Genomic DNA, 23,840 nt, shown 5'->3' on the forward strand with positions numbered 1-23,840 from the left:
TTGGAAGCTTATTAGACAGCCTGATCACGGCATACTTGCATTAATCGGACTTTGCACCCTGATACCCAGACGAGCAGTGACCTATAGATGAATGCTCCGCTCACACTCAAGATTTCTACGGTAATTACTAGCGAATAAGCATCACTTAAACGGTACTAACCATCCTTAGCTTAGGTCAGAAGTCAGAAAGCAATGGTTTGCAGTCAAGGTTTAATGCCAAGAGCTGGACTGGATAATCAATATGCAATATGTGACAGATTCAGGCTAATTCTTGTAGACTTAGTTTGACAAGGCTGCCTGCCTGGTTATGAATTGCATCTGTCAACATTAATTAACATGCCCTTAGTGTTATTTCTGTTTTGTCCTTTTTACTGTTATATAAATACGTAGGGGCAAAAGTGTAAGGTAGACTTCTATTATGTGCCATAGGAAATATGATGATGAAATTACTGCATAAAATTATTTGTTTAATTACACCTGACCTGACTAAAGCTGATCAAGGACCTGCGATCTATTCATATGGGCAGATACAACGGAGAGCTATTTTAGGAGACTGCTTAAAAGAAAAACTGATTTTGATGCCCTTAGTCAAGAATCACAGCGCAGCTTTCATTTTTTAAGAAATCTATATAATATGAAAGCTGTGCTCTGACTGGTCGCTATGGGCAAAAAAGCAGTTTTTCTATTAGATAGTTTCATAAATTTCCCTCTATCACTTCACTACAGCCATTCAGGCCCTTTCATATAGTGATTTCACAATTTCATTGCTACTTCATTGGCTTTAGGGTTATTGTTGCACTACATAGCCTAGGGGCCTTTAGTAGACACACCACCCTGTGGAACAAAAACAGAGCTGATGTCCTTCTGCTGCAAAACCCAAGATAAAAACATAATAAGCAAATACCCTGCAGTAAATAAATAAACAATAGCAATAGTACATGAAAATATTATATGGGTGCTTAATTAACATCATTTTGATTAAAAAAAATGTAAAATCCATACCACCACGTCATGGTGACCCTATTCGGATGGTCCTAACCTCTAGTATTAAAATGTTACCATTTGTCAAGTGATGTACATGTGGATAAGGGCTGAAAAGGACTGAGATCCGGCTAATGGACACCCGGGCAAGGGGAACTACATGTATGTAATGTCCAGCTCAAATAAAGGACAGGCCACACCTTTATTTGCACAAAGTGCAAAAAAACTGACACAAAAAGCTTAAAGAGATGAACTGGAATATAAGTTGGTGCGCATGCAGTGTGTAAGTGCATGTTCACATTGGCCACTAAAAAGACAAAACATGCGCTTACACGCTGCATGCACACCTACTTATATTCCAGTTAATCTCTTTAGGTTATTTGTCCTTCTACTGCAGTCAGCTGTGTTTCTGAGTAATGCTTATTGGGTCTAGTCCCTACAAAACTGTAATGAGCCCATTCCTCTGCAACAGTCGATGGTTAAAGTGAATCAGACAGGTCTCCCAAACTGCCCCCATAATTTCTTACAGCCACAGTCCAGTAAAGCCATCATGCCCTTTATGTAACTTCTTGTTATTCCTGTCTGTGCAAAAATAACTTTTATTACCCTGACTTACTTATGCAAACTATTTTTCATAAGCTCAATGAGATGTAACTTTCCTAGAACAGCCCCACTTCACAGTCAGTAGCCATGCCCCTCCGGGCGTGATTGACTTTCTTTACTTCCAGTCTTCATTGATTGCAATTATGTGCATTTACCCAGCTTCTTTCCTCCATGGACAGGTGTCACGGGGGCACTGTGTGGCCTGGTCAGGCTTAGCACTAGCCAATCCATCTATCAGATCCCAGGGATTTCCTTCACCTTCTACACCCTGCGCTGGGATCTTGACTTACACAAGGGCCCCTTGGTTGGATCCACAGAGTAGCTATTGGCTGGTGGATAGTTGGGGATAGTCAGTAAGCTGAATCGATACCAGTAGAACTGGAACAGGAGAAAAAAATGTCAGGCTGAAGAGTAATCAGAATACAAGCTGAGGTCAAACAACTAAGCAGGACAAAGGCTAAAAATCAAGGTTGAACCAGGTCAAGCCGAGTTTGTAAGTGGCAAAGGAGACGTGAACTCAGGAGAATAAATAACTTACAGCACTGCTCAGGGCTAATGAAAAGGAGCTATTACTAACCTAGAACAACAGTCACAAAGCTCGCTACCTGGATGATATCACAAATCCCAGTGTATTCACAAGACTATCACGATGTCACCCCACGTCACCTGCAATGAAGGCGCCTAAGCACATGGCAAAAAGCAGAAAAGAGAGGGCAGGCACTGACACGGATGTCACAAAAGGTGTAGTGAATCTCATTGGCTTCACTTCACCTGTACAGTAAGGAAAGAAGTAGCAAAGATGCATATGATTGCAGCCGTTGAAGACATGCTGTGGGTGGTGTGAAGAGAGTCAATCACGCCCCCTTGGATATGATTAGCGACTGTAAATCTGGACTATGCTGGAAAAGAAACGCCTCATCAGACTACTCAAAGATGATTTGCGTATATGAGTAAGGACAGTAAAAGTTATTTTTGCGAAGATAGGAATAACAAGTTGGTACATGAAGGGTATTATTGTATTTCTGAATTATGGCTCTAAATCATTATGTGGGCAGTTTGGATGGATTGGGGGATGTGACAGCTTCCCTTTATAGCAGGCCCCAGTTACTAAGACACAACCAGTAAGTATTACAGTAGACAATGGGCACTTTACTACCGAGGGCCAGCACTTATTTTATTTTTTTGTAATTTGGGTGACTGTCTTGGAGTTAAAGTTTTCGTCTGTGTCATAGGATTTTGCATTAACCAATGTACAGTTTCACCTTTCATTAAGACATGAGCGTGCCGCTTTCCAACCAGACAGTATGGTTCGAGTCCTACAATGTGTTTTTTTCTGGCTCCCAGGTCAGGTTAAGATTTATTCAAGCCTGGTCTAATGTCTAGGGTTACAATTAGGTAAGATACATTTAATAAGTATAGTTTTGTAGAATATTAACTCTTTTTTTTGGAGGAAAAGAAGAAGTGCCACAAAATCTCTGTTTTTGCAGCATTGCAGAATATTGTTACTTTACCTTAATGCAGCCTATGTTTTAACATAAATACTTGTTTAGTCTTTTTTTTCTTTATAACAACCAAACCAGCAATTGAGTGGAAGATAACAAGCATCTCAGCACAAGGTAATTGCTTCGCCAGCCTTGTTCTTTTTATTGTGTCTTCTCACTCCAATGAGGACATGCATAGTATTTGATGGTAAATCCTGAGATTCTGAGTAAGCCACCTAATTACATTTCCAAAGACCTAAATGTTAATTTATTCATCGTCTGTACTTCATTTACTTCATCCATTTCATTTATTTATTGTTGTTTTGTAACAATTTTGTAAAGGAAGAAAGTGAAGGGCATATTCTCTTCATTGTTTTAGTTCCTGTTATTTGTAACATTGTTGAAACATGTAACATATTTCTCCCATTTCAAGTCTTGGTGCTATGTAAAATATAGCATTACTTTTAGAGGTTTTACATATTTATTAAATATCTCATAGCATACAGGATATATAGTAACACATAGTAATTAGCTGTGCACCTGCTCTGGCCTGTAGTATGGTTTAAGCTGGTCTACAAAAACTACTGTATTTCAGACAAATTCACCCCCAAAAAATGCACAGCATAGCCGAATGATCAGGTGTAACTCAATGGGAAGAAAGGTATACATTAATGCATGACTCATATGGCATTGACCTAACTCTTGCATAAAGGAAAAAAGAATTCTGTATGCTCAGTCCTTCATTTACTGTGATATCCAAGTCAGGTCAGGGGGCCTTTAAAGGGAATCTGTCAGCAGGGTTTTGCTATATAATCCGAATACAGCAGGAGAGGCTGAAACACAGAATTTAGGGATGTGTCACTTGTCAAAGTGTGTGCTGTTGTTTACTAACTGTGAAGGATTTATCACTAAGAGATTAACATTGCCGGAATAGTCCGGCAACTAAGCAGCTCACTGTCTATGGACTTTGTATATGGAGAGCCTGGTGTGGGCGGGGTTAGCTTTCTCAGCTCTGCTTCATTCTAAATTCAAAAACTCTGATTCCATCAGAACCGCTGCACCCAGTAATCTAAGTGATACAACATTGGATTCAGCTTCTCTTTGCCTACATTACGTTGCTCTCAGATGGGATAGCAAAAACCTGCTGACAGATTCCCTTTAACCCCTTTACAACGTGGTGCGTATTAGTACGCATCACGTCGGTACCCCTGGTTCAGCGTGGGCTCCGGTACTGAGCCCGCACTGAACCGGGCACATGTCAGCTGATTTATACAGCTGACATGTGCCCGCAACAGCCGCGGGTGGAATCGTGATCCACCCGTGGCTGTTAACCAGTTAAATGCCGCTGTCAATCTCTGACAGCGGCATTTAACTCGCGCTTCCGGGAAGCGCGTCACTGACTCCGCCCTTCAGTTGCTTCACATGATCGCGGGTCACCGATGGGTTGGCATGACAACCCGGGGTCTGCAGCAGACCCCTGTGGTTGTCATGTCTAGATTGCTATGAGCGGAGCCCAGTGGTCGGTGCTCATAGCAAGTGAACATTTCTGCTACATAGAGGCGATCTGATCATCGCCTGTGTGTAGCAGAGGGGATCAGATAACTGCTGCTTCTAGTCTCCCATGGAGACTATTGAAGCAAGCAGAAAGTTTGAAAAAAACATTTTTAAAAATATAAAAAAAATATAAAAGTTGAAATCACCCCGCTTTCGCCCCATTCAAAATAAAACAATAAAGAAAAAAACCCACATACACATATTTGGTATCACCGAGTTGACAATCGCCAGATCTATTAATATAGAAATATAATTAATCCGATCGGTAAACGGCGTAACGAGAAAAAAATTCTAAACTCCAGAATTACGTTTTTTTGGTCACTGCAGCATTGCAATAAAATGCAATAACGGGTGATCAAAACATCAGATCTACCCCAAATGGTATAAATCAAAACGTCAGCTCGGCGCACAAAAAATAAGCCCTCACCTGGCCCCAGATCCCGAAAATTAGAGACCCTACTGGTCTCGGAAAATGGTGCCATTTTTTTTTTTTTAACAAACTTTGGATTTTTTTTTCACCACTTAAATAAAAAAGAACCTATACATGCTTGGTGTCTACAAACTCGTAATGACCTAGAGAATAATAATGGCAGGTCAGTTTTAGCATTCAGTGAACGTGGTAAAAAAAACATCTGTGGTATTGCACTTTTTTTTGCAATTTCACCGCATTTGGAATTTTTTTTCCCATTTTCCAGTACACGATATGGTAGAACCAGTAATGTCGTTCAAAAGTACAACTTGTCCCACAAAAAATAAGCCCTCACACGGCCATATTGACAGAAAAATAAAAAAAGTTATGGCTCTGGGAACAAGTGGAGCCAAAAACGAAAACGCAAAAACGGAAAATGCTCCGGTCATTAAGGTGTTAAGCACATTATAATGTCTGCCAAAAAGAACCACGGAGAACCATGGAGAAAACATACAAACTCAATACAGATGAGATTATCCTGGTTTCAAGAGGACTAGACTAGAGAAAACAATGAACTAGATAGACAAATTCTCTTATGAATGTCCAGTCAACTTCCAAAATTGAATTTGGATTACTTAAAAGGGTTTTTCAGCAATGATAATCTGTCTACCTTCCAAATGTAGCCTCCCTTCTGATCATGATATGGTCTGGGTGGTAAAACACATCGTGATATTTAGTTATCAACTGGGATATTTACCTTTTTCTGCACATTTTCCCCTCAGTAATACTACAGGTATTCTCTGTTAGTAAACAAAATAAAGATGGATCCAGCTACATGGATAAAAGTTTCTGAAGTTGTACTTATTCATATTAAAAATTCCACAAAACATCCATTACAGTCCAAAAGCAAAACATCACTGATGTGTTTCTGGTGTATCTAGCACCCTTCACCATGACTAAGGGTGCTACATTCACCAGAAAAACGTCGGTCGTCTTCCACTTTTGGACTGTAATGGATGTTTTGTGGAATTTTTATTATGAACCAATAAAACTTCAGGATTTTTACCCATGTAGCTGGATCTTTGTCTGTTACATTTAGTTGCCTTCCCACCTGAGCAGGGGCGTTGATCCGAGCTCCAGAGAATTACGGACTACTGTGGTGAGCTGTCTACGCCTTCTATGTTTTTATACTCTGTTAGGACATGGTGCCCATTCAAAAACGACAACCATATAACATTTCACTATTAGTCTTTGCAGTTTGATTTCAACACCCAAGTGAACAATCCCTTTAAGGTTATTGTGCAGTATTTTATTTAACCTTGGGTTAGAATCATGAATAAACCCCAAGCTCTAAATGCTTACTTGATCTGTTTAATTTAACCTTCACCTGCCCTATTTAACATGGTTAGGCTTATTCATTTATTTGAATCTAAATACACATTTAGAAGATGATTAATCCCTATAAAAGGAGACTAAGCACAGCATACTGAAGCACATAAAGGGCAACTTCATGAGCTTGTACTGTATCTTAAACCATCATAGCTGATTACTTGTACAGTATAATAGAAGGCTTGTTATCATAAAATCGGTAGCATCTTTGCTTGCTATAAAGTTAAATGATGTGTAAGTTAAATGGCATCAAAGTAAAGAAAAGGCAAAACAGAAGTTACAGCCCCTGTAATGACCTATTTTTATGACAGCCATATGCATTGACCATTTCTATGAGCAGCAGGTAAGAAAATGCATTAAATTGTTAAAGAGAACGCAGGGTTTTAATAAAGTAAAAATTGTGAACATGATGTACAAGGGAATAGTGAAGAAAAAGTTAGTTTAATTTTTAACCAACATAAAAATACACAAGAAATTTGGAGAAGAACCACAAAAGGCAGACTGATCAGTGGGAAAGCGATTAAAGGGGTATTGTCAAGTTTTAAGCTATCCCCTAATAATGGGAAAGAGGATAACTCTCCAATTACCTTTCCGATTGCTAGGAGTCTGACTGCCATGGATTACAGCGATCCTGAGACCAAGGTCAGAGCCCCAGCTGAATGGAGCTTGATCATGCACACTACTTCTTTATTCTTTGTAATACAAGCACCGGAGATTACTGAACATGGCACTTAGCTGTTCTTTGGCACTCCCATTACAATGAAGGGAGAGGTAGTGAGCATGATCGCCCTTTGCTCCATTCAGGCTGGGCTTCTCAAAGCCTCAGTTTTCAGGATCACTGGAGGGGTTAGTGGTTGGACCTCTAGTTATCAGAAAGTTATCGCTTATGCCATAGATAGGAGATAACTTTAAAACCTAAGAAAACCCATTTAAATCATCCAGACTATAATGGTGTATAAAAATAAGAGGGAATCAACCATGAAATAAAGGAGGATAAAGCACCTCGGCATTGGTGTCATTCAGCACAAGGGAGAAAAAATCTCTCATGTGTCTGAAGATGGAGAAATCTGTACAGGGATGAAGCTGTGCAGATACATGAGAGCAAGTGAAGGCAGCAACATCCTGTAGTCATAGACCTCACGTCTAGCATGTTTTACAAGAGAAAAGTGTGAAATGAGGGGCAGGTTGTAAACTGAATACTGTATCTGCTACTCCTTGTGTATAAACTGCTCCAGCTGTGTCCTGTTTGAAGAGTACCTTCTCCAGACTGCATTTCCAGCTCCTTCCATAGATGTTCAATAGGATTTAAATCAGGCTTATAAAAGGCCACTTCAGAAAAGTCCAATCATTTGCCCTTAGCCATTCTTGGATGTTTTTAGCTGTATGGTTTGGGTCATTATCCTGTTGGAGGACCCATGATCTGAGACTCGGACCAAGCTTTCTGACACTGGGCAGCACATTTGACTCAAGAATACCTTGATAGTCTTGAGATTTCATTGTACCCTGCAAAGATTCAAGACACCCTGTGACAATTGCATCAAAGCAATCCCAAAACATAACCGAGCCTCCTCCATGTTGCACAGTAGGTTCAATGTTTTTTCTTGTATGCTTCATTTTTGAACATAATACTGATGTGATTTGCCAAAAAACTTGAGTATTTTCTCACCTCTCCAAAGGACATTTTCCCAGTGGCTTGTCAATTTAGGCAAATTCTAGTCTCACTTTTTATGATTTGCTTTCAACAGTGGTTTCTTCCTTATTGTCTTTCATGAAGTCCACTTTGGCCAAGACAGAGTCGGATGGTGCCATCTGATAATGATGCACCTTAACCTTGGCGTTCACCTATAATCTCTTTGGAATTGTTCTGGGCTCTTTGGTTACTATTGGTATTATCCACCTCTTCAATTTATAATCAATTTTCCTCTTGTGGCCATGTCCAGGGAGGTTGGCTACAATGCCATAGACCTTAAACTTCTGAATAATATGTGTAACTGTTTCTAACAGGAACATTAATCTGTTTGGAGATTGTCTTATAGACCTTACCTTTTAACATATTTACCTATAATTTTCTTTCCAGTCTCCTGATACAAATCTCTTGTTGTTTTTTTGGACCATATTCAGTGTGGTACACACCATGATACCAAACAGCACAGTGACTACTTTTCACCCTTTGAATAGGCAGACTGACTGATTACAAATTTGTAGACCTCTGTGATACTAATACCAGGACACACCTTAGTGTAACATGTCACTATGTTCAAATTAATTTTAATGTTTTCTAGTGGCACCATCACTTGTGTCCCGGCCATTTTCATTAGTTTGTTTTTTTACATTTTTCTGTTGAACCACAGTTCAAAAGCAATGTCAGATATTCATTACTTGATATTCAGTAAATTGAAATTGAAAATGACTTGTGTCGGTTTCAGGTTATTTCAGTGACTATTTTAGTTTTTACTCACAGAAGGGTACCTACAATTTTGTTTACATGTGCACTACTTTTACAAAAATTTGCAATTAATCTCTAAATTTAACTATAATAATTTTAGTGGATGATTCAGAAATGTTTTATTATTCTGTTTCAAATGTCTCCACGTACTGCAATATGATTTAGAACTATGTTCTGTGGTCTTAGTATTTTTGTAGGCAACTACCGTAACTGTTATAACTTACTGTTGATGTTCACTAGATTATGCCATACAATTTCGGTTTACTTGTATCCATAAAATAGGGAGTAAAGTATTTTATTTCCCGCGCATTATTATTGACTCGTTTAAATAGGGTCATTAAGTTAGTCTCTGCTGTACCAGAGATACCATTAGTCTACATGTGCAGACAGCCATTAGCTCATCTGTCACCTTAAAATATTTTATCAAATGCTTAACAATAGTTTATCTGTGCAAAGTGGATGAGGATTGCAAAGCAAGTATACCATATCATGGTTTATATAAAAGAAAGTATGAGTAAGGCAGATAGATAGACAGAGAAATAAAAGCTGCAATTTTCCATGCAAAGATGAGTGCAAAGCCCCCAAGGTTATCACCAAAAAATGGGGGCAGCACTCGAAAGTCAGATGTAAAAACAAATTTTAATCAACCCAAGCACCAGAATATCCGTTTTTTTCATCATGTGACTTTTGAGTGCTTTCCCCATTTTTTGTAGTTTTCTAGTTAGATAAGAGGCATTAGCATAGTCTGCACACAAGCAGGGAATGAAGCAGCCACTTTAGGGTGAATCTGGATAGTGCGATCACGTCACAGCTCAAAGCTTAGCAATAGAGATAAGGAGACAACGCCATAAAACATTGAATAAACATTACAGATTGTGTATGACAGCACTGCAGTGTAGATCAGTCACCAACTGTTTACCCATTGCCATATTTATTGAGTTCTCTTTGATATTCTAAGGCTGTGGTTGCATTAAGGAGCTTAAAATGAGTTGGTACAGTCCTAGGAGACATCGAAGTGTTATACACATCTTTTTAGGGCAATTGAAGTACTTGCTATTCATGACAAATTGATTCACTGCTAGTCTAATTTTCTTGAAAAATTTGGTAAACTCTGTAAATTCAAATTTCAAAAGATTTGCCCTTCTGTAATAGATAGATAGAAGGATATTGTGGGAGGTTTTTTTGCTGGCTTCGGCCAGATAAATAGTTGATCCTGCCCTGCTTCAAGTCTGCAAGTAGCATTATAATCCAAATTTTAGTAGCAAGCAGGAAACTCAAAGCACCACATTTCTGCTGAGCTCTTATCAAGTTATGCATCTACTTTAGCTTTCCAAACTGTTTTTTTCTTTTGTCATATGGGTGAAAAAATAGGTAAGATGTTATGGTGGGACTCCATCTTTTTCTTAAACATTCCATTTAGTTCCAAGCTAAAACATTTTGGGGAATTTATCAAGGCCAGAATTGAATTCTCCCATTGGACGAACATGCAGATAATTTATTTAGAGGCGCACGCATCTTTAGCTTCTCAGGCACCAGAAAATCAAAATCCATCCATTTTATTGGCCGGAGTCTATTTGGGCTTTAATTTAGAGCTATTTGGGGCCTAAAATATAGCAAGTTTGCCGATCCATACCCCTTTTTCCAAAATCTCAAAGTCAATTTTTTGGCCAATTTTTTGCTAAATCCAATAATAAATTTCCCCCTTTTTTCTATGCTCTTCAATAATAGAATAGAGTATCGGGCAAGTAAAAAATGTGTCTGCTTGCACTCAAATATTTTTTTTTTTGACTGCACAGAAGAAACTGTTTCACTATGATTGACTCTGAAAGATATCCTGTGCTCTGACATTTGTCACGCTGAGGCCTGTTCTGCAAGGTTGACGTCTGCCGAGCGGATCTACATTGACATACAGTTGCATAGCTGAGAATGTGTCCTCGGCAGGGGGTACTGGCACATAAAACAAGGCTTGGGACTATGTGTACAGTGAACGGAGACCTCTCTCTAGAGCAGATGAAAGAGATCCAAGGGAACGCATGATACTGCTGGGCAAGATGCTGTACTGAGCAGCTAAGGTGTACTCTGTGTTGAAGATCACAGGAAATCACGCTGTCTTTCCGAGGAGAATAATAATAGCATTGAGGAAAATGCAATATGTCGTTATTTGCAGCATGAAACTGTACAAAACTATAATGATGAGCTTTGGGGAGAGACCTGAGCAGCCAAAGAGGAGATTGTGCCCAGAACAAGCTCCCAGAAACAGTTTCTTGTCACAGACATCAAGCTATACATGGCAGCCTAATCCTGGGCCTTGGTGGGCTTAGTTCTCAAATGTGTTATTGATACCCTTCTCTCAGCTGCCTTTTTCAGTCTATAAAAATATTAATGCCCCCATGTATGAGAATAGTAAAAGAAAAAAGCCAACACAGAGGGACTGCCCCTAACAATCACTTTATTTCCAGCTGTCACATTGCAGAAAAAAGGTTTGAATATAAGCATCTAACTTTATCTTTGCCCAAATATAATATACCCGGGCACATTTATTTCAAGTGTTTATTGAAATGTAACAAGTACAATATATTACTAAAAAAAACAATCTTGAATTGGAATACACTGCAGCTAAGGCAAAAGTATCTAGCAAGCCGCAGCTGTCGAAACGCATTGGAAAATCTTTGACCCAGCTGAGCAGGCCCCCTCAGGCCTCCGTACTGAGTGCACGCTGCTTACCACGTGACAGCGCGTCACTCTGCCCCTCTCGCGCACTTTCAACGAAAGCGCGCCTCCTCCCTCTCTCCCACCTCTCTCTCTCTCCCGCTCTGCCTACCCGGAAGCAAGCGGGCTGCGGCGGTCACCGGCCGGGACTCCGCTCTCGCCCCGGGCTCTATCACTTGCTGACAATCGCGGGACTGCAGACTGTAAGTAACCTCGGGCCTCGGCCCCCACCGCCTGCTATCACACATAACTGACAGGAGCAGATACCCTAACTTTCAGTATTGTATCCTAGGCAGACCCACAGACCACACGGTCTGCCCTGTATTTATCCTGCTACCACAGCCTTCTGCTACATCGTGACAGCACCTTCTGACTACTGCATGACCGTCTGATCCCCCAGTCAGAACCTCCTACTGCACCCAATTGGTATCCAGGATCAGAGCCTCCTACCATAGAACCATTGCTGCATAATTCATCCAGAGCCTCCTGCTGCACCCTCCGTACCACCGGAATACTCGACGCACCTGTCCTCCTATGTCTGCAATACATGTAATAAGGTATATAACATAATAATTGCAGACCAATCCCACTATACCTTCAACACTAACCCTCCATTAATTTCCCAAACAGGATAAGGGGTACAACATAGACGCCACATCGTCAGTACCACCAGAAGCACCTTGCTGCACCTTTCTCACAAGGACAGGGACAAACCAGACCCACCTGTTGCATCCCTTATAAGGACAACAACGACTACTTCAAATAGAACTCATCTACCTTAGGGTAAGTCCTAATTTTGTCGTACCCCCTGAGAACCAAGTGCCTACAATACCAAACCAACATCTACTACGATCCTAGGACCATATCCATCCCGGACTAGTCCACCACTATAGGTGGCTCCCTGCGGATCACGGTCCAAGAAATACAAATACCGCACGCCTCTGTCCTTGTTGCCCACCGATCGTCACAATAACAGCAGGTAAAATACAACTTCCAGTAATAACGTCTAGCCATTTACTCTCAAGTTCTAATGTACTTCTCTTGCACCCCAGGTATCTAGAATATGTGAAGCCTCCCACTGACACTAGAGTCCACCGTCTAAAGAGCCTCAGGGTTACCACAAGGATACACAGACTAATCATAACAGGTAACCCACACAAATACCAAACCCATCAAGAACCGATACTCTAAGTACAGCGATACCACACCATATTACCATACCGTAACACGGTTTCTCTTTTACCAGGTCCACCCTTTGTGCTACTCAAGCATCGACTACCTCAAGACTCCATGGAAAGCCGTTTTATCCTTTAACTCAGAACCATATTTATTTATTTATTAATTTTTATCAATCTCTTATATCGTCTATTTTAGCCCCTTTTTTGTTTTTAAATACCTGTATCAATAAAAATACTTTTTAGTCATTCCTTCTCCCGAATCCTTCTTTTACTACCATTAGCGCGAATTTTAAACCATAGGTTATTTTATTTAGTACATCCACTATGGACACTTAGTGGTTCCTGTCCTAAAAATTCGCTGCCTTTGATAGTAAGTAGCCAAATAGCGCCTCCAATACTAACACCAAGTACAATATATTACTAAAAAAAACAATCTTGAATTGGAATACACTGCAGCTAAGGCAAAAGTATCTAGCAAGCGTTGTTCCCTTCACCCATACCTGTCAGAGTAATACACCTCGTTGGGCGCATAATAACTAAATTATCAGAAAATATAAAAGATTGCTATAATGAAAAATGGCTTCACCATGACTGTTTTATCGTGAACAGATGTGGTAAATATCAGCTTCCTCTTTGTATACTGTAATAGTGTTCAATATGGTATCCATCAGTCAGCTAGTTTTGACACATAGTTTGTAACTGTATTTGTTACAAATTCCCTATCAGAGCAAACTTACTGACATGGTCTTAGATAAATGGAGTTTGTCAGCGCGGAATGACTGTTCAAACCAAGTACAGGTGCTCGGTGCACCCTTGGTGTGGCCAAACTATTCAGTGCACCTACTTGTTTTCCTTTATTTCTGCCCTTTTCTGGCTCTATAAAATCTGAGACTTTAATCACAGAAGAGGGCAGTGGGAGGGGGAGATAGAGGGAAAACACTAAATACACTTAACCCCTTCACCCCCTGGCCATTTTCCGTTTCTTTTTTTGTTTTCCTTTTTCCTCCCCTTCTTCCAAGAGCCATAACTTTTTTACATTTCTGTCAATATGGCTGTATGGTGGCTTTTTTTTTCCGGGACGAGTTGTACTTTTGATTGGCACCCTTGATTTCACCACATACTGTACTGGAAAACAGGAAAGAAATTACAACTGCTGTGAAATTGCAAAAAAGTGCAATTCCACAATTGTTTTCCGTTTTTTTTTATTTACCATGCTTACTATATGATAAAACTGACCTGGCAATGTGATTCACCAGGTCAGTGTACGCAGATGCCAAACATGTATATTTTATTTTTTATTTATGTGGTGAAAAAATTCCGAAATTTGTAGGAAAAAACGTTTTTGCGTTTGTCGCCATTTTCTGAGACCCGAAGTGTTTCCATTTTCGGGATATGGGGCTGTCTGATGGCTTAGTTTTTTACCCCTGAGCTGAAGTTTTTATTGGTAACATTTTTGGGTAGATATGATGTTTTGATTGCTTCTTATTGCATTTTATTGCAATGTTGTGGGTACCAAAAAAAATATGTGTATTTTTTTTATTGTTTTATTTTCAGTGGGCCAAAAGGGGGTGATTTGAACTTTTGTGGGTTTTTTTTTAATTTTTTTCATATTTTTAAAAACTTTTTTTTTTCACTTTTTACATTATTTAATAGACCCCTTATACATAGCAGTGCTTTAGTAGAATCACGATCTCCCATTAACTGCGGCAACGAGCCGGCATTCACAGGAGTATCGTAATGACAGGCATGAGGGTCTTCTACAAATCCCCGACTGTTCTGACAACCCATCTCCGCCATCACGTGACAGGGGCGCCGATTGGCGGCTGGAATGACACGCTTCCAGCTGGCAGGTGTTAAATTTCTGACAGCGGGATTTAACTGGTTAACAGCCGCGGGCGGAGCTGTTTAAGGCACATGACAGCTGATTAAATCTACGTCATATGTCATGAAGGGGTTAAAAATGTGGCCACACCAAGTCTGCACCAAGCACCTGTATTTGGTTTGAACAGTCATTCTGTGCTGACAGAAGTCTTTTAAAGAAAAATTTGTCAGCAGGATTTCACACCCCACACTATTTATATGCACATGTAGCTCTTTCAAATTCAAGTCCAATTTGCATGGTCAGTCCAGTCCTCCATTACTGAGAAATCAGCCTTTCAATTGATATGCACATGGTTATGGTAGATCTGAAGCCTCTGTCACTCCAGTTCTATTCCACACCCAGCGCCATCTCCTTCTGCTTAACTGACAGCCTCTATGCTGTGTGACTTCAGGCTAGGGAGCCAGGTCAAGCAGGAGGGACTGGCACTGGTTAAGGAATAGAGCTGGAGTGACAGAGGCTTCAGAACTACAGCCTCATTTTCATATCCATTCAAACGCTGATTTCTCAGTAATGGAGGAACGGACTGGCCATGTAAAGGCACTACCAGACTTGATTTTGAAAATCCTGCTGACAGATTCCATTTTTATTTCATTCTGCAGCCAGCAATGAACAGGGAAACAAATAGGTCATAGAAAGTGGAAAAAATTCCATCAACTCCAATTGCAAAAAATATTTCTAGCCCAAAATATAGTGAATAAATCTGCCTACATTTGAATTCAGCAGATTCACTCGAATTAGGTTGGAAAATTCAGTTTGCATCTGTCTACACTCTAATGCACTATAAACATAGGATAATATATTTTTTTAAATGAATAGTATTCTTTCTCCAGATTTCGGCTGTCACTGCCCCCCAGTTCAGCCTTCTCTTCGGGCAACCTGTTGCTCCCTCCTGTCAGGTCTTCTATTCTAACACTCAAGAGGAAGCAACAGAATGTCTGAACAGAAGCCCGGATTGGAGGGAGCAATGGGATGACTGAAGAAAAAAACTGGACCGGATGGAGTGACAGATAAGGGCAGAGCATAGGGGAATAATAGAAATATAGATATTTTGTTACCCCTTCCTAGTTTTTTAGTAGCCATCAAAAGGCCACCATTTCACCAATCTTGAGCAAAGCAACTCACCCCAAAAATTGGATTCTGGCAAATCCAAAATATTTGTGAAATTCACCTTAGATTAGTTTGCTCATCTCTTGTCCATATTTATATTTCAGCATAACAACGAAAAGTGGTCAGTCTATCTAGTTGAACCTCATTTTGAAATCATGTACTATTTTTTAGCTAGTTCAAATATATTGTTAAATGGAGGATATGATTAATAGCTGGTGTATGAGAACACTTTATTCTACATAATGAAGTTCACAAACAGGAAGTTTCCATTCAGTACAAGGTCCTGGTGTTCGCAAATGAAGAGCTTTGGTGATTGCAGGGGGGCTGCTATGTTCTGTTGTCCTATTTGAAGAGGAAGCCAGCAAGAAGAGCTCCAAAGCTTAATTGTGCCTTGACATTATTCTGGTATGTGCACTGAATACTAGTGCAGGGTTGTGTGCCGCCAGAGAAACAGAATGGGCTGGAGAATGCTAGAAATGGGCCATGATCTTTATATGAATATTCCCAATATATGGCTTCACCTTGTGTCCTTTATTAGTTATTCTGCAGTGATAGACATTAGTTCTGCACTTGTAGAACATTGTTTAGATGACAATCATGCTAGTGATAAAATGGTATAATTTAATACAATACTAAAGAGCTAGCTCATCATTGATACAAATATGCAGGGTTATCCACTTCCAGTGATAAAAGCATGAATTCAAGAATATTTATCTTGTGACCTTGAATGAAATGTTTTTTATTGAACTTTTGGTCCCTAAAAGCCATGTTTTGTATTGGTATGATTAAGGGCGTAGCTAAAAGCACACGTTAGTAGTCCAAAAAAAGAGTATTGTTCAAGGAGTGCTGGGTATTTTAGAAATCATAAAATATTACTTAGAATCATTGATGGGATTTGTGTGCCATTTAATTCTATTTCAGCGCTGGCGTGACCCTGACCTTATTTCCACAAATAATAAGTGATGGTTGCATTTCGCTATAGGGTATATGCACTTGTGAAGTATTTGCAACAGATCTTTCTGCAGCAAAAAAACAGAATGTTGGCAGGAAAAACTCTGCGTAAAATATGCGCGTTAGTGACTTTACTTGTTTTTTTTTCCCATTTATTTGAAAGGGTGAAAAACACTGAAAGAATTGACATGGTGCTGATTTGACCTTCTTTCAAATCTGCAAGAGAGAATTAAAGGGGTTTTCCCACAAACAAAGTTAATTTCAATCAACATTTTAAAGAGTAGATATTGGAATAATAATAACTTCTACAATTGGGTGTGTTAAAAAAAAATGTTCCTGTGCTGAGATAATCTTATAAATGTGCCCCTGCTGTGTACTGTGTAATGGCTGTGTCTGACCCTACAGGAACATGGTCTGATCATACCACAGCTCCTGGGCAGGGGGAGGAAGCAAAAGAGTATACAGACATTACAGCAGGGGATCACAGCTGATTCTTTCTTTCATATAAAACAGGTTTTAAAAAAATCAGGCAAATGTTTTACCTCACAAAAAGAATCAGCTGTGATCCCGTGCTGTCCTGTCTGTATACAGGGCTGTGGAGTCGGAGTCATGGAGTCGGAGTCGGAGCCCATTTTGCTGGAGTCAGAGTCTGTATAAAATGGACCAACTCCGACTCCTAAAATATATAATAAATTGGGTACAGTAGTTCAATGCAGTTTGTGGGGAATATTTTTTTCATAAGAATTTGGGAAAGTTATGAAATGTCCTATAAATGTCTGTCCTATTCCTGATCTGAGGGTCTAGACTTTTAGCTGAGATGAATCTGTGCTACAGTAAATTTATCACTTAAACATGAGCCGTGTATGAGGGAGTCGTGGAGTTGGTGTCATGGAAATTGAGGAGTCGGAGGTTTGGCTTACTGACTCCACAGCCCTGCTGTATACTCTCTTTTGCCTCCCCCTCTGCTCAGGAGCTGTGGTATGATCAGACCATGTTCCTGCACGGTAAGACACGGCCATTACACAGTACACAGCAGGGGCACATTTATAAGATTATCTCAGCACAGGAACATTTTTTTAACACATCCAATTTTGGAACTTATTATTATTCCAAGATCTACTGATTAAAATGTTAATTAAAATTATCCTTGTTGGTGGGAATACCCCTTCAAGCAACATGTGCACGAGATTTCAGAAATTGTATTCACTTTTCTGGTATTGTAAAACACTGCATTGTTTTTGCAGCAAAAACGTGCTAGAAAATGTAGCAAAAATACAGTGTGTGAACAAACCCATACACAGTAATTCAACTGAATTACCCATTTTACTGTATGGTTCAGGTCTTTTTTCACAAACAAATTTTGCATTTGGCACTATTTTCTGGAGACAAATAGCAATTTCAAGGCTTAAATTCAGTTGCAAATGAACTATTTTCTCTTTTTAGGCACGTTAGGCTTTTATTTTGTTTGCATACTTTTATGAACATGATGTAGTAATATTTTCAGTGACACATTCCTGATTCTGAATTGTAGCTGAATATTTGACAAAAAAAACATACTTGCTGACATTTCTCAGAAATAACATTAGTCTTCTTACCTGTAAGCCTATTAAGTGTACTCAGAGCTTAGAAGGACCGAAAACGTAAGACAGTTATTTGCAGTAAGTGTATAACAAGGCTGAAATTTGTGAAAAAGACACAAAGCTGTATCATTGGATTCGCACTTCTTCTCAAACTCATTCTTTGGATATACGATCATCCCTACTTGAAATGAGTAACATTTGTCATGATATCAATTCGGTCCAATCTTGCGCCATCCAGTAAAAGAGTGCATGTTAAATATAAGTATTTTTTAGCATGGGCTCTTAGGGGTGGAAGGGTGATAACAGACGGCATCTATCTAGGCATCCATTAGATGTATACTTTTTTCTTGTTTGCTTAACATCATGCATTATGTTGAGGCTAGGGGCAAATGAAAGTTTCGTGTTGACCCCTCAGAAGAATTGAAAATGAGAGCCCAGCAGCCATTCTCTTAGCCATTGAAACATTCCCACTCTTCTTGCTGTGTGATCGTGGTCTGACCACAGTAAACTACATTTTGGTACATAAATATTTAAGATGAATTTGTACTTTAAGATGACATGAGATGCTGGAGTTATACACCAGTTTATCGAGGGAGGGCTAATATATTATCCTCCTGGTTTCCATGTTTCTGTTTTTTTATTTTGGATTTGAGCGCGAGTTTTATTCAATGATTTATTAGTCAATAAATACAAATATAGATATTTCAATTTCTCTGACAATAACTGTACAGTTGTCATTTGATTTGCTGTATAAAATTGCAAAAGCAGCACTTTACACTCACAAATCGGAATTTAGTTGAATGACATGAAAATCAATTTTTTTTAAAATAGTTAAAAAATGACAATATTATTAATTACTTTTTTGAAGAGCTGAGCAAATCTGACAAAATTCTAATTTGCCAAGTTTTGTGGATTTTCCTGGGAAATTCGATTTGCAGTGAAGTTATGCACTGTGAATTGAATGTCCCTTATTATGCTCTCCACATCCCAAATAATAAAAGTGAGATGTAGAAAATAAAAAGAAATACTTATACTCACTTACCTCACACCTTTCCGGCCCTTACAGTCCTCACCATCCACCATCCAGTTATCGGTGCATCTTGTTATCACCACCGCCGAGTGTTAAATCCCTGAAAGATCCAGAAGTCTTGATCTATCGGGATGAGGCCTGGGACTTTTCTGCGTAAAGTAACGATGCCATAAAGTCTTGAGATGCACTGCCACTTTACAAGCTGAAATATCCCGGACTTCATCAGAGCTGAAAGTCCTGGTCTAATATGAAAAGGCCCGGGGATGCAGTGCTTGGTAAGAACATGCGGCTGGACGGACCGGGCACGGTGCAGAGTGGAGGGGACAGAAAGGTGAGCAGTAAGGTATTCTGCTGTATCCGCACAGAAGCGAATTACAAAAAAAGAGGCATTTTGGTGAATGCGAATTTTGTAACATTCGAGTAGAATTCAATTCCACTCGAATATTCTCTCATCTCTACTTTTTGGACATATTTGAAGATTGAATGTGATTTATACATGCAAGATCCTTTTGTGCACAGATATCTGGGCAAACACTAGGTAAAATTCTGCACTGACTGGTACATTAATAATCTGTGTAAACCATATATTAGCAATAAATGTGATTTGGCATCTTATCCTCTAACAGACCTCATAGAAAATTCTACAAAGCAGAAAAGTCATGTAAACCTTCTGTTCAGCACGCAGAAAATGTGAGCAACCAACCACATACAATACAAGACCAAAATCCCATTTAACAGGCTTGATTGAAAATGCAGTAGAAAATTAGGAAATTGCCAAAAGGCCTCTCCACAAAATGATCTGCATGGTAATCTTTTCTAAAAAGGAAAGTATGACTGCAAGACATACAATTGTGCAGTATGCTGCGCCGTTACCGAAAGCGTAATACACAAATGAGCAGTTATTAATGACAATTTTAATAAGTGTGCAAATAATTCCCATCCGATCACTACTAGATGTCTTTTAGCCGATGTATTAAACGCATCTCCAGTCAAATATGACCATTGCCGAAAAATGTGGTGTAAATATTACGAGGAAATGGGTCAAAAACCTGCAAATAATAGAAGATGGCTGCTCAGATTGAGCAAATTATAGAGTGATCTTGATGTTGCGTGTGACCTTAATGGCTTTCTCACAGTCTTGTTCATTTCGAACAAAGCAACAAGCAGTTTTCTTACAGAATTGTCGAATATCATCAGGAAGGAAAATGGATCAGGTAGGAGAAGGAAAGGTGATTTTAAATAATAGAGAAGATTATTCATCCTAAAAGACCAAGTTAAGCAGACATTTGTGTATCACATAGAAATGAATGATAGTGTAGTTTGCATATTTTGTTACATGTATTTCAATTCATTTGTAGGCTTTATTGTATATTATTGTAAATTACTGTCTTTAGTCTGTGAAGCTCATCTTCATAGCATTCCATTTCGAGGGGCTGCTTCTATCAAACATCATTTTACTTTCAAGTTATCTTTGTCACTTGCAGTACCACTTGTCATCACTCGCTGCGACAGATGTTTTCTATCAGCATCATTATAATAGTGTCATCACCAATGTGATTTATTTCAGGCAAAACATGCAATGTTTTAATGCCAAACTTTAAAGTAACATAACCACATAATATGGAGGATGTCACATTTGGCTTTTCATTACAAATTGCCTCCATTGATCATATGGGAAAATACATAATGGCTACTTAAGCTGAAACAAATATAATAAAAAAAATGTACTGACGTGACAAATGATAACATATATAATAGGCCAAGTAGTGAGGGGCATACTAAATGTCAGCATGAGAAAAGAATAGCCACAGAGAGACTTACAACTGCTTTGGCAACACTAGACGTGAAAAAATAAAGAGCAAATGGAGTTTAAGAATCAAGTCTGTGAAACGAGGCAGAAGGAAAAAAACTTATGTGGGAATTTAGCTGTTTATTTGATTTACTTGAACAGGTCCAGAGAACACAGACTTAGTGCTCACGCCGGCATTCGGGAAAATAAACAACATCCTAGCTATCAGAAGCTCGCTCCTGTATTCCCACGTCAAGAGACTACAAGTAAAAGACTATATGAGAAGCTTAAAGGGGCTCTCCAGCCAAGTGAAAAGAAGTTATTTTAAGCGCAGATTTATCAAAGTAAAATACTGAAGTAAGAGGGTCCTTTATGGACTCGGTATATTTATCAGATGCGGCACTTTTGAATTTTTCCTTTTGATAGATGTATAAGGCAGGAAGTCTGTGGCTAAAAAAAGACTCTGTGATTGCTCAATGCATTTAAATCAGGCTGACAGAAATCTATGCACATGCTTTACATTTGCGGAAATCTCTACAACCAAGGTCCTTATTATTTTGCTAGGTTTTATTACCCAAAACAGAAAGGCTTAGCATTTGTTTTTTACTCCACTCCCATTCAATGACCATTGATCCATATCCTTTACCTCCTCATCTTCATAACATTGCAGTTCATTTAACTACTTCTGAATTGCCCACTCTTTACTCTGCACTGAGGTTCTAAAATGTCAATGCAGAGTGAGCATCTTGCAGGAGATTGTCCAGACTACCCACAGAGAAGGCAGACATGATTTATTAGCGTGTTTACCTTCCTGATTACTGTGTACACAAGTGTAAACAAGAACTGATGGTGCTTCCTCCTTCAGACCCAGAAATCACATGTAGGGAGAGATCAGGAGCTTCCGGCTCCTAGGAGACCCAGTCAGGGCAGCTTTGGAGCCAGGAGGCTGAATTGTCCCTGTAACTGGGGCTATTATACTCTCCCCGCTTGCAGGGTAAATCAGCAATAAAAATAACATCTTAATATGTTCAAATGCCCCCCCAAAGGTCTTTTAAGATCTAATGGGAAGCACATTATGTAAAATAAATGAAAAAAATAAATAAAAAAAGCAAGAAAAAAATAAGATCACCTGTTTGAATTGCTGTTTATAGCGCCTGTCGAAAAGTATAAAAAGTATGTCCAAAGTATTAAAATAATTTCTACGGAAAAGACAACAATGAAATAGAAAAAATGTGAAAAGTAAACACCTATTTCCTAGCTTTTTTTTTTACATTTTCCCCAGGTAACAGCAAAAAAAAAATATTATAAAATTACATAAAAATTAAGCCTCATTTATCACAAAAAAAGAGACAAAAATGATTGGAATATTTGAACGAGAATTTTTTTCAGAGATGTTAAAAGCACATGCACAAAAAATAAACAAAATTGCACCTGGTCAGGAACAGGGAAAAATGACCGAGTCCTGAACTGGTTAAAGAAAAGTGTATTTCAAAGGCTCTTACCTCTCAGTAGAAGAACCTACTGTCCCCCATCCCCATTAGTCCCATCACTGTCTCTAAGGTATAAATTCCCTTGACTATATCAGAGACCGCTTTTCATATGTTAAAAAATTGTCTGTCCAGGAGTTTAACAATTACTGTCACAAGGAATGTGACTGAGATGGGGGGGTGCGAGGGCCTGCATAGAAGCAGCTGGCTCCTTTCAGTAAGGTAGAAGCTTTGCTGCATCTGTACTTACAAGGGGAGCTAGCAGCACTCCAACCTCCAGCATTGCAGTTTCGGTCTATGCACAGGCACTGCTCCTGGCTGCCCTCTGAGCTCATTGTCAGTAAGCTCTATGTCTGAGCTCTTACTAAGCCAAGGCATGCAACAAATATAAAAGCTTATAAATACCAGACTGTGGACAGGGGCTGCTGCAGGGTAATGAGTGGTGCTGCAGGGCATGTCCATATTGAGCAACGTGTGAGGAGAAGGAGATCGGTTTACCGGTGGGAACAGAGGCTGGTGTGTTGATAGCTAAAGCTGAGGTGTTATGTTTAAATAATTGCTAAACTTTTAAACTGTTCAAACCCCCAGTGAATGCTCAAAAGATTGCCGAAAATTGCGCATCTCGGAAGGCAGAAGCACACAGCAGAGACCTAGTCCCTGACTCATCAAAGTGTTTATGCCAGAAAACTGATATAAAACACTTTAAAAAGTTACAAAATTGTACAACTTATGATATTTTCACTCCACTTTTGGACAGCTCTGCCAAAATGGAAGGAGCCAGGATGCGGAATGGCTATGCCCACTCAGTAAATACATGTAAAGTGTCAGCATTTCTTATGCCAGAAATGTTACTCGAGTCTCTAACTGGAGTAACATTACTGGCGAGGTGCATGCCACTGAGAAGATGTGACAAATTCATTAATGAATTCGGGCATCTTATTCCGGCACTCCCCTCATTAAGACTGGTGCACTTCTCAGTGGTCTTTTCAGCAATGGGTGGGAGTCTCAGAGGCTGGCTCCCCACCAATCTACAGATAATTAAAGGGTTTAAAAAATATTACCAAATTGTCGTGGAATATTAAGAGGGAGGAAGGGCTGCAGTAAAAGTTTGCTTTTGTGCTCATAATAATCTATTTCTGTCAATTTGTCCATCTGTACAGATACATTTTCCATGGATGTCCTTCTTATAAGCAAACAATGATGGACTCACAGTGGTAAATATAACATATCACCAAGTATTCATTTACTGCGCTTATTAAAGGGG

General features: G+C 39.3%; 1 protein-coding gene and 1 long non-coding RNA gene across 4 annotated transcripts in view; both read left to right on the forward strand.

Moving 5' to 3' along the window:
• ADGRB2 (adhesion G protein-coupled receptor B2) overlaps positions 1-23,840 on the forward strand; it is a 726,627-nt gene that overhangs the window by 45,125 nt on the left and 657,662 nt on the right. The gene's annotated exons all lie outside the window — the stretch shown is intronic.
• On the forward strand, positions 12,124-12,951 carry LOC141252821 (uncharacterized). Its single transcript, XR_012314120.1, has 4 exons — positions 12,124-12,355; positions 12,431-12,551; positions 12,625-12,719; positions 12,819-12,951. It is a non-coding gene; the product is annotated as an uncharacterized lncRNA (long non-coding RNA).

This window comes from Phyllobates terribilis, unplaced genomic scaffold, assembly GCF_046119375.1.
Source record: "Phyllobates terribilis strain yellow unplaced genomic scaffold, ASM4611937v1 Scaffold_2__4_contigs__length_985480577, whole genome shotgun sequence".
Classification (NCBI taxonomy): Eukaryota; Metazoa; Chordata; class Amphibia; order Anura; family Dendrobatidae; genus Phyllobates; species Phyllobates terribilis.